Here is an 11,552-nt window from a genome sequence, read left to right as displayed (position 1 = left end):
GTGAGGTCAGGTACTGATGTTGGGCGCTCATCCATGTCTTTTTGGAGCTTGCTTTGTGCACTGGTGCGTGGTCATCTTGGAACAGGAAATGGCCATTCCCAAACTGTTCCCACAAGTTTGGGAGCATGAAATTGTCCAAAATGTCTTGGTATGCTGATGCCTTAAAGGGTTTCTAAACCCTCCGGTTGCAAGCAAGCAGTAGATATAGGCAAACAGTTTAAAAAAAACCTGCTTTAACAGCTGTTTAAACTTACCCCGTTTCCGCTGTGCGCTCCCGCCCGAGTATCTGAAACTGCTCGGGCAGCATCCTGGGGCAAAACATCCTGGGGCGGGCGCATGCGCAGTTCATATTTTCGGCCGGGAGACGAGCAAAAATGCAAGGTAAGTCTATGGACGCGTGCACCCGCATGCAGACACCGCGGGATCGGAAGTGCCAGCAAAGACAGGAGTCAGCGCTGGTTCGGAGAGCCGCCGCACCGCTGGAGGGACAGATGAAAACATCAGGAAAGAAGAGGAAGATAGGATTAAGAAACATTATTTAAGGTAAGTGCTAACATTAACATTGGGGGGAGGGAACATTTTTTTTTACTTTAATGTCACTTTAAGAGTTCCCTTCACGTTCTCCTGTTAACCGCAAAATCCAGACATGTCCATCGGATTGCCAGACAGAGAAGTGTGATTCGTCAGTCCAGAGAACACGTCTCCACATCTCTAGAGTCCAGTGGCAGCGTGCTTTACACCACTGCATCCGACGCTTTGCATTGCACTTGGTGATGTAAGGCTTGGATGCAGCTGCTCGGCCATGGAAACCCATTCCATGAAGCTCTCTACGCACTGTTGTTGTGCCAATCTGAAGGCCACATGAAGTTTGGGGGTCTGTAGCTATTGACAGCAGGCAGTTGGCGAGTTCTGTGCACTGTGCGCTTCAGCATTCGCTCACCACGCTTTGTCATTTTACGTGGCATATCACTTTGTGGCTGAGTTGCTGTTGTTCCCAGTTGCTTCCACTTTGTTATAATACCACTAACAGGTGACCGTGGAATGTTTAGTAGCAAGGAAATTTCACAGAACACCTGAATCCAATGATTTGGAGGGGTGTCCCAATACTTTTGGCAATATAGTGTATATATTGTATATATACAGTATATATATATATGTATTTTAAAAAAATCATACATTAAAACAGGGATTCACAAATCCAGCAGCGCTGTACGCTCCTTAAAAATGACAGCTGCCTCCTAACTTTTGAGTTTTTCTCTAGTCTAGTCTTGGTTGGAGCTGGAAAATTATCTGTACTTGTACTGAGTACAGTACTTGGTATCTGAACATCCCTAATTAAAACTACGCTGGGTGAATGGAAAACACACAATAATATATTGTAATCACATCACGTAACAGTGCCTTGTTGTAAAGTAATCATCATAAGAAACGATACAGCTCTTGAAACCTAGTTTGGGACTTGGATCTCCTTTCATCAATGTGTTTCGCTACAAAGTAGCATCCTCAGGAGGTCATGGCGAGGTCAGGGATGCTTACAGAGATCATCAAAACCATGCTGGGTGAATGTGGTTTGCATTCCCCCCATAGTGTTTGGTAAACCAGACTGTGAGACTGATATGGGGATGTGATGGAGTAAGGCTAAGGAAAAGGTTCTGGGTGCATGGTTATACTATAACATAAAAAGTCAGGGGTTCAAATAAATCATAATTACAGAGCAAACGTTATTAGGGCTACAAAGATCAGGAGCCTCCGTCATGGTGCAGGTCTACAGAAGAATACTTTATCCTCGGGTTTAGATATAGCTCTTAAATCTTATCAACCACAGGGATCCCAACCTGAGCAATTTCAGGGAGGTGCCCATCTCATTTCAGGGAGCTGCCCCCCCCTGAAAGGATGGCAGATAGCACCGGAAGCAATAGCTTCTTTGCTATCTTATGGTTTTTTGTAGGGATGCACCGATACCGATACTAGTATCGGTATCGGTGCCGATACCGAGTATTTGGATGAGTACTCGTACTCGCCCAAATGCTCCGATACCTTGCACGAGTACTTCCTGTATCAGGAAGCCGGGCAGCACATCATCTCCTCCTCCCCCTCCCTCCCCGTCCCCTCCATCCTCCCCGGCCCCTCCACCCAGACTCACCGAGCGGAGGATTGGACGAGGAGGCTCAGGCACGGCTCCTCCCGGGGGTCGGATGTGCGCCCATCTCCTGCCTCTCGGGGGGCTGCCAGGCAGCGCGAAGTGTCGTATGGGGGGGCAGCAGGATGGCACTGGATGCCGCGGGGCTGGGATAGCTAAGCTGGACGCAGGAGCTATGGATGGAGCCGGTTTTGCCCTTTGAATGCCCCCTCCGTGCCAGCTGCTTTCCTGAGGCTGGGGGGGCTGCTGCAGGAGGGGCGGCCAGCGCTGGCACCAGGTGGATGGCATGGCGCAGAGAGAGCCCAGCTGAAGGTAGGTGCAGCTCTGTGCCACACACACACACACACCGCAGTGCCCACCTCCTCCCATGTTCTAGTCTCTTCCTATGATCTGTGCATGTTCAGGTTGCCTCTGTACACCTTTTTTTTTCCTGTGGCTAAGTTATCTCTTTGCATAGGATGACCGTATCTCTGACTTGCTGCCAGGGTTGTGCCCTGTTATAAAAAAACATCTCTGGGTTTTAGCAGGATTGGCTTGTCTGTGGTCGAGTTTGGACTGTCCATTGACCCCCTTTTTATGTGTCTACCAGTGACCAGAAGTGATACCCTTTAAATTTAATTCATCTGATGCCCCTTCTGCGATCGCCCTGCCTTGGGTTGTGCCGGCTGTCTCTGCCCAAGTCTTGTCTGTCTTTTTTTTCCCTGCCATTTCCTCTGCTGATTGCTGACTCCATGTTGTGGCTGAGCCAGTCTCCGGGCGCCCCTGTCCATGGTGCTGAACTGCCAGCTCCGACTGCTCAGCAGCGCTCATCAGGATTTTGGCCACCTTCCCCGAACATACTAATGCCATCCCCTGCAAAGTGTTTGCCACCAAGATCAGAGCAATGTTATATCACAGACATCAGATGTCCTATATAGCATGACACACGAATGTAAGGGACATGGGCAACATACATGGTGCAGCCAGACAGGTAAACAACATGCACCTTAAGAGAGACAACATCAGCCTTCATGGCTGGAACACACATGATACACCCTTGAGAAAATCTTAGCAAGGTCCTTCTTAGACATGTCAGCTCCATGTATGATGCATGCTGATCTGTCGGAAAACTGCAAGGCAAGAGTAAAATATTTCTGGATATAACAGCGCATAATTAATTTCTGCTAACAAATGCACCCGGCAGCCTTTTCACGAGTCAGCATCCTACATCAAACAGCATCCCACTAAGATGCTTCTTGCATCTCTGACACATGACACCAGCATAAATCTTACAGCCTTGACATATGTCACTAGCATACCAACAGCTAAGCTGGCAATTCTGATCAACAGATCCTACATAGCTAAATCTGGTCAGCTTGATATATTTTGAGGTTAACCTGCTCTAATATAGCTCCTATCACCCCATCTATGTGCATCACATCTTCCCCCAGGTATATATATCTGTAGATCATAAGCCTGCACTGCTCTGCGTGTCTATGTAGGGGATATTGTGCATGTATCGCCCAGATTATGGCTAATCTCTATATTATCTGCAGCTCATTAAGGTTTGTTTTGGTCACGGGCTTGCAAATTAGTGGCAAAGTGCCTGAAAAAGGTGAGCGGTTAATTTGACATTGTTCTGCAATAGTCATTAGGCGCTGAACTTCGTTGCATACGTGTAAACAAAATTAATGGGGTCTGCTGTATCTGTTTACGTGCCCTGACAGCTATCGACAACAGCAATGTGTTTTAAAATAGATGGCCCTGGTCCTCTGTTGGTGTACCCCTCCCCCCCTTCCTTTCCTACAAATATATGTACTTGTTTCTGCATCTTGCAATTAAAACAGTGAATTGCCATCTTTCAGGTCTACCCCTTGTGTTTTCACACTAGTAAATATCAAAAGTGAATTATGATGATTAGAGTTGCAAGCATATGTACAGGAATATGCTTTAATGATGTGATGGTAGTGAGCTCCCAAGTGTTGACTAAGTGCAATTACAAGCTCGGTGGTCACGAGTCGTAAAAGTGTTCTAGTTGTGAAGCGTTTGGTTTAAGTCGATTAAATCAGAGCTCGATGTAAAGAGCAAATAGAACGGGCTTAAAAGGCTACCTCCACCCAAAGCAGACATGTTACTTAGATGAGACTTAACCGTCTGCTGGTTTCTTACCTGGCTTGGCATCTTCAGAAGCAATCTGTGCTAGTGTGTGTGCTCTCCACCAGGCCATAATGAAGGTGCCACAGGTTTACATATGGATTCCCCACTTGCTGTATTTGTTTATGGGGAAGTATGACACCATCATTTGGTTTTCTAAACGATTTGGTGGAGATATCCCAACGCTGGAGTTTTAAAAAGATATAAGGAACCAGCATGTAAGTTAGGTTGCCAACACCTACACAACACTGAAATATCAGCTCTGGGTAGGGTTGACCTTTAAGCATTGCTTGATGCCATTGGCTTAGCCTGGGCCATGGTCAGAAATGTATTTGTCATCCATTTTGTGAATGCTATGGCTTGTTTGTCAGCTGTTTTGCCTCATGACATGGCAGTGTTGCTTGAGAAATTATAGGATCTGTCTTCTACAGCTCTGAGCAAGGAGCATCTGTTTCCATTATGCTTAGGTGACAGGTACTCATTATGGTAGTATTTTAGAAGGGAGATAAGAGCTTTTTGTTGTGGTTTATTCATATCATATGCTGAAGCGTATTTGTCATCCAGGTCAGAGGATACCTAGAAGCAGTAAGTCGAAATAAACTAACCTTGCTTATTATTTTCAAAGACATCAGGCCAGTAATCTGAGCAGTGGTCCATTTTCACTTGTCTTATCTTGTATCTAGGAACTTCTACGGGGCTTAAGGAACACAGTGAAAGGAGCAATGATTTGCTGTTATTCATATTCGCCAATAGGATTTCAACCTTTATTAGTTTGGCTTAACCAGAAACAATGAGACATGCTTTCTGATTGGTTGCTACAGGCTACGACACTTTGCACAATGAGCTCTGCCATGTGCTATTAGCTATAATGCTTGTTATTATTAGCCTGGTAACTGTTATTTTCAGCTTTCTTTTCTGCAAATAACAGCCGTTATGGCAAATAACATTTATTATAATTTTGTGAATTAAACCCAAAGGCACTAATATCTGAATAAGTTCCTGGTATCTTCAAGTGGTAACCTTAAAGAAGTATTTTCTCTAAGCAGTCTTTACATCCAGTCATCGTACTCAAGTCCTACAAAAAGATTTAGGAAAAAAGGACGCTCATTATTGTTTAAAGACACAGATGAATTCAATACAATCTCACAAATCAGGGTTATTTTTAGTAAAACAAGTTAACTGCAACAGACAAACCTTGACACCGTGACTTTGAATACAGAAAATGTGGAAGGGTGACAACTCAACTGGCGTGTGGCTAGATTACCACTTACGATATTTTATTATTGTGCTCTGCTGTCACCAGTTTATTTATTTAATTAAAATATTTTTTTTTTCTTTTGACTGCATGTGTTCCATGTGGAAGATTTCCCCTAAAGTTGGGTTGAATTTCATGCAACATGGCTATCAGTAGAGTCTTTTCATTTTCTAATAATTAATGGGGTCAAATGGACGATGGTTTTTGGCCTGGTGACAAAAAAACAAAGGAGCAGGATGGAATTTTTTCTCGAATAACCAAATTTCTTATAGTGAATGTGGTTTTCAGTTGGAAAACTCCACTCCGAAATCGAATGTTAAAATCAAACAAAATTTGAAACAACATTCGTCAAGTTTCTAATAAATGTTCTCTCAGCAAACTGCTATGCTACCCGGCAAACATGACAGCTATGCCGAAGTCAAAAAAGTTAATTTAATTAATCCCAGTCTGAGTTTTGACAAAGGTTCAGTCAACAACACAAAAGGAAGCAATTGGAAATGACTGAAGTGAGGGAATTCCCCTCTCAGACACTTGTCATTGGAACAGGAGGTTCTGGAACAGGAGCTTTTCTCTCACCTGAAGTTCTGGTGACAACTGTGAAACATTGGATTTCCCATCACCTTCTGTCTGTGGTCACCAGGACGAATAGAGAGGTTGTATCTCCCCAATAGGGGCACAGACATCAATAAAAACCTGACATGGGTTCTGATCTTCCCTTCCTTATCAAAATGAAAAAAATTAATGTTTTGGCGTCAGATACACTTTAAATCCCTAACCTCTTCTCGATTAAGTCGGACATTGTTAAGTGTGCTTAGGGTAAGTTCAACAAATCCTCCTTATGCGGTCAATACATTCAAGCTGGAGAATAGAAAGTGCAAAATGAGATGTTGTGTATGTCAACCAATCAAGTTTCACCTTTTAAATTGGGGTGGCAAATGAATACTGAATTCAGGTGCCTGTCCATCCAATCAATGAGCCAACCGAAATGTTTTTATGAGCCAGATTCATTACCAACAACTAGAGGGAAACTCTAAAAAAGTTAGGCACCAGCTGTAATTTCTAAGGCACATTGGCTCCTGGGGTTTGTCCAGCCATGTTTAAAACCAATGAAAAATTGAACCAGATTCTCATTGGCTAACATTTCCAATTTTTTGTTTATCTTTTTTCTCCCTCCTGCTGTTTTATTTTGTCCATGAGACTTTTTTGTTGTGTTTTGGGGCATTAAATTAAATTTTTCACTAAATGTTGGGGTTTAATAAGGAGTTGCGCTAATATTGCGCAACATAAAAATTTGCAACTACCACCATTTTATTCTATAGGGTCTTGGCATTCAGAAAATATATAATGTTGGGGGTTTTAAGTCATTTTCAGGCCTAAAATGTGGAATATAACATGGGTGCAAAAAATGAAAAAAGGGCCTCAGTCATGAAGGGGTTAAGTTAAACTCCAGCCAAATCCTTTTTTTAAGGTAGCATGGAGAAGAGATAGAATCATTGTTCGGTTTTCATTGCTGTCCCCATCAGGGAAATGTAACCTCACGTCCACTGTCATTCTTCCCAACGAGGACACAGGCGGCAATGAAAACTCAACAAAGGTTCTGATCTTTCCTCCCTCTAAAGCAAAGCTTGACAAATTCCAGGAGCCAAGTAGCCAATGCACCTTAAAAATTACAGCTGGTGCACAACTTTTGGGGGTTTTCTCTAGTTGCTGTCAATGGAGCTGGCTCCTAAAAAAGCATGCTGGCTCCTGGATTGGAGAGACTGGCTTTTGAATTTCATATTAATTTGCCCATTTATGCTCTAAGGCAAGTGTAGTCAATCTTCAGACCTCCACCTGTGGTAAAACTACAAGTCCCATGAGGCATTGCAAGACTCTGACAGCCACAGGCATGACTCGCTGAGGCATGATGGGAGTTTAAGGTTCACCACAGCGGGAGTGTGGAAGTTTGGCTACCCCTACTCTAAGGCCTTCTTCACACCCTTGGGTTGTGTTGTGTTACTAGACGTGTGGTGCTCGGTTGAGGTGCATTGAATTAGAGCAGCAAAACCAGACTCAAAGGTATTTTCATTGTGGTGCGCTACAGCGCAGGTTCATCAGCACCTACTGTACTTGTGCGTTAGGTTGATATACAGAATGAATGGCACTACGAGCTTATCAGACAGAGTGATGTGCATTACTGTGAGTTGGGTTAACGTGATAAACATGCTTTATTAAGTGCTAGCGCCATGAATAGGTATAAACCTGGTCAACCAAAACTACAAACAAAATGGTTGGCTGACTCTTTTCTATCAGATAATTATGAATGTCTAGTTACCAATATTGCTAATCTACCTGTGTTAGAAAATAGCATTTCCCCGAATCTGGTAGTTGTGTGTCTCTATTAATAGTAATTAGAGTTGTGAATACTGTGTCTGTATTGTGCTTACAGTGTTAGCAATGGCATGCTAATGACAATTGTCATATTAGGTTTGCCTGCTGGTTTCTATCTATCATTGTCTGCTAGTATATGGATGTTGTATATCAGACATATTTAAAATTCCTACCAAGGTTATTATTATTACCATGGAGTCTGTATGTTCTCCCGCAGATGTCCCCTGGGGGGTTACCTTTAACAACCCAATGCTGCTATAGATGAAAACATGTCATGAGAGAAATATGGAGGCTGACTTCCTTCTGAAAATGCTAGTTGCATGGCTAATATTCTGACCCTGTGGCGTTAATGCTTTCTGCATCACTGATCTGAAACAGATGTGCAGATCGGGAAAGTCAAATAAAATTTAGAAGTCCTTATCTGCATACTTTTTTTGGGCCAGTGACTTATAGTATTGGAACATGACAGCCAGGATTTTTTTTGAAAAGCAGAGGTCATAAATGGCAGCCTCCATGTCTCTATTATACAGGTGAAACTCGAATAATTAGAATATCGTGCAAAGTTCATTTATTTCACTAATGCAACTTAAAAGGTGAAACTAATATATGAGATAGACTCATTACATGCAAAGCAAGATAGTTCAAGCCGTGATTTGTCATAATTGTGATGATTATGGCTTACAGCTCATGAAAACCCCAAGAACCCCAAATCCACAACCTCAAAAAAGTAGATTATTACATGCAATCAATAAAACAAGGATTGTACATAGAACAATATCGGACCTCTGAAAAGTACAAGCATGCATATGTACTCAGTACTTGGTTTGGGCCCCTTTTGCAGCACTTACTGCAATTACTTTTGCACGATATTCTAATTATTCGAGTTTCACCTGTAGCAGGTCTTTATCTGTTTGGCTGTGGTAGGGATATAGTATTGTAAGCTCTTTTGAGGGCGGGGACTAAGGGTATTGTGTGCTTTATAGAGTGTTACAGAATTTGTTGGGCTACAAAAATGAATAAAATAAATTAAAACAAAATCCAAAGCATTGATCGTGGTAGCCCCATGCTCTCCTTGGAAATGATTAGAGCTTCATGCTTATCCAGTACAACAGTGCAGGGACCACCAAGTGCAAAGTGCAGTACTCACAGCAACCAACCACCATCCTCTGGTTTGGCATTAGTAAAGTGAAATCTGATTGGTTGATGTGTGTTGCTGCAAGTTGCACTTGGCACCATGTTTGTTTGATCAATGTTGTATTTAATGACACATACAGTTAGGCAGTTGGTAAAACTATCCATGTAACAAAGTATTAAATCCAAGCCAATAGGTAAAGCTGTCAGCAAACTACCCAGCAAACATGACAGCTGTGCCAAAGTCAGAAATTTCATTTAATACACCCCAGTCTGAGTTCTGTGTAAGCCACTGCAGCAAGATTCCGAAGAGCAATAAGAATGAAGTCTGCAATGTGTAACTTCCTTTCTGTCTTCTGATACCACCAATCACATCAGACTTTCCAGGCAGGTTTGAATCTGATTAGTGACTGGCTTTTGTTTTTATCTCTTAGCTTTTCTGTATGGGGTGGCAGCAATGACCTTGCAATGAGAATGTTTGGAATTTCCTCTGCTGCATAACAAGCAGGTGATTCTAGATCACAAGATTATTGCCAGTAGGGAGCCGTGTGGTCTGATGCACCACAACAATGTCTGGATGAAAAAGTCAAATATTGACTCACAGGTTGACTGTGCTACCTTAATGCCTCTCAAGTCTAAATCTAGCTCTTTGAATGGAGTTTACCTTTAAGGACCCAATCACATCATATCCATTGAGCTCTGTTGATCTGCATTCATTAATGAAGGCTCATGGCAAGGACACACAGAACACAATTGCTTTCTATTAGGGATGTCCAGATACCAGTGCCGATACTTGGCATTTTCATGAGAACTACCAGGGTTGCAGCGGCTGCAGCGGGGACCGGGCTCTGGCTCTCCACCAGTGTCCTGAAATCATTAGTCTGTTTTGTTTTAGAAAAACTGTCACATGACAATAAACAAAAATGTATCAGTACTTGTATCTGTGAGTACTTGGGCAGGTATCAGTACTTGTACTTGCAAAAATGGCATTGGTGCATCCCTTATATATATTTATTAAAAAAAATTAAACCATTAAAATGGGGATGTACAAATCCCAGGAGCTCCGTGTGCTCCTTACAAATGACAGCTGCCTCATAACTTTTGAATTTTTCTCTAGTCTAGTCTTGGAGCTGGAAAAGTATCTGTACTTGCACTTGTACCGAGTACGGTACTTGTTATCTGCACATCCCTACTTGCTATGTGCCCTGTTTATACTGTACAGACCTGTTGCATAGAACTAAAGCATGTCTGCATTTTGACCCTTGAAATGACCTGTTAGGAAAAAAGACATGTAAAAATTAAGCTCAATTAGCAATTATTGCAGCACCTTAAAGGAGAACTATGAGGTGAGTGCTTTTCACTCACCTCATAGTTCTAGCCGACCTGTGACAATGAGACTGTCACAGGTCGGCTCAGTAGATCGGGAGGTGAGCGAACATATACCGGCGTTCACTCACCTCTCGATCCTGTGATGGCTCTCTGCCGTGACAGGGGAGGGGCTGGATTCCCCCCTCCCCGTTTCGATCCGCCAGCACTGACTGGCGGAACGGATGGGGGAGGGGGCGGGTACAGCTGGCTCTGCCTCTAGATAGGCAGAGCCAGCTGTCACTCACGCAGCTGGGCGGATCTCAACATCGATGTCGGGATCCGCTCCGGCTGCGGCGTCTCAGTATACCGCGAGCTGTAGCTCGCGGTATACTGAGCTTAGGGTAACGGGAGGACGCTAGTTTGTGTCCTCCCGCTACCCTAAGGAGAACTATGGGGAAAAGCCCTGACCCCATAGTTCTCCTTTAAAAACCGTATATCAATGCACATGCATTTCCTGTGAGTTTTGGTGTGAACGAGCCTTCTGTGAGGAACGCCATACCTATATCATCCAGTTAGAATCAACTTTTGATTCTTTTCCTTATCCTCACTTGACTTAGGCTAAGTGAATTCTGACTGGTCGTGATGGATTATTCTACTTTTCACTTAATGCTTTGCTCCCTGTATTGTTTCTTCCATAAGTCTGATGATGCGAGATGATCAAATCAGAATTCATTTAGATTTCAACTACACAAAGTGAATCTTTCTCATCTTTCTCAAGCATAAAAACCATTAATATCACAGATATACATTATGAAACAGCAAATCCTGACATCCTGGGAGTTTGTCCCATATAGGTAGCTGGGTTACATAATTTTGCTCACTTTTCAGTCCATACATTACATCAATAAGCAACTTGTATATATTCTTCAAATGATGAACAAGTTGATCCTCACAGCAGGTTCACAGAACTGCTTCTTTAGGAGACCCCCAGGTATTAATGACGAGTATAGGAAAATTACAATGTAAAATTTCGATGTAGGTACCTGCCCACTACCTTGAATATTTGTGTATAATTCACTCAGAGTTCACCTTTGAAGTGGACCTTGCACTCAAAGCAAATTCTTCTTCTTTAGTAATACCCCCTCCTCCTTGCTGCATTCATCTGCAAAAAAACCTGTGTTGGGTGAAAATTTGTTAATATACTTACTTTTCCCC

The 11,552-nt window shown here is 42.9% G+C and overlaps 1 protein-coding gene across 1 annotated transcript in view; it reads left to right on the top strand.

Moving 5' to 3' along the window:
- Positions 1 to 2,254: 2,254 nt before the first annotated feature.
- LRFN1 (leucine rich repeat and fibronectin type III domain containing 1) overlaps positions 2,255 to 11,552 on the top strand; it is a 124,359-nt gene continuing 115,061 nt past the window's right edge. The window contains exon 1 of the mRNA XM_018576945.1: positions 2,255 to 2,452. The gene's annotated coding sequence lies outside the window, so the exon portion shown is untranslated. The remainder of the gene's footprint in view (positions 2,453 to 11,552) is intronic.

Source organism: Nanorana parkeri, unplaced genomic scaffold (assembly GCF_000935625.1).
Source record: "Nanorana parkeri isolate BGI_ZX_2015 unplaced genomic scaffold, ASM93562v1 scaffold80, whole genome shotgun sequence".
Lineage (NCBI taxonomy): Eukaryota > Metazoa > Chordata > Amphibia > Anura > Dicroglossidae > Nanorana > Nanorana parkeri.
The sequence above is the reverse complement of the archived record's forward strand: the minus strand, read 5'-3'. Positions and strand labels throughout refer to the sequence as shown.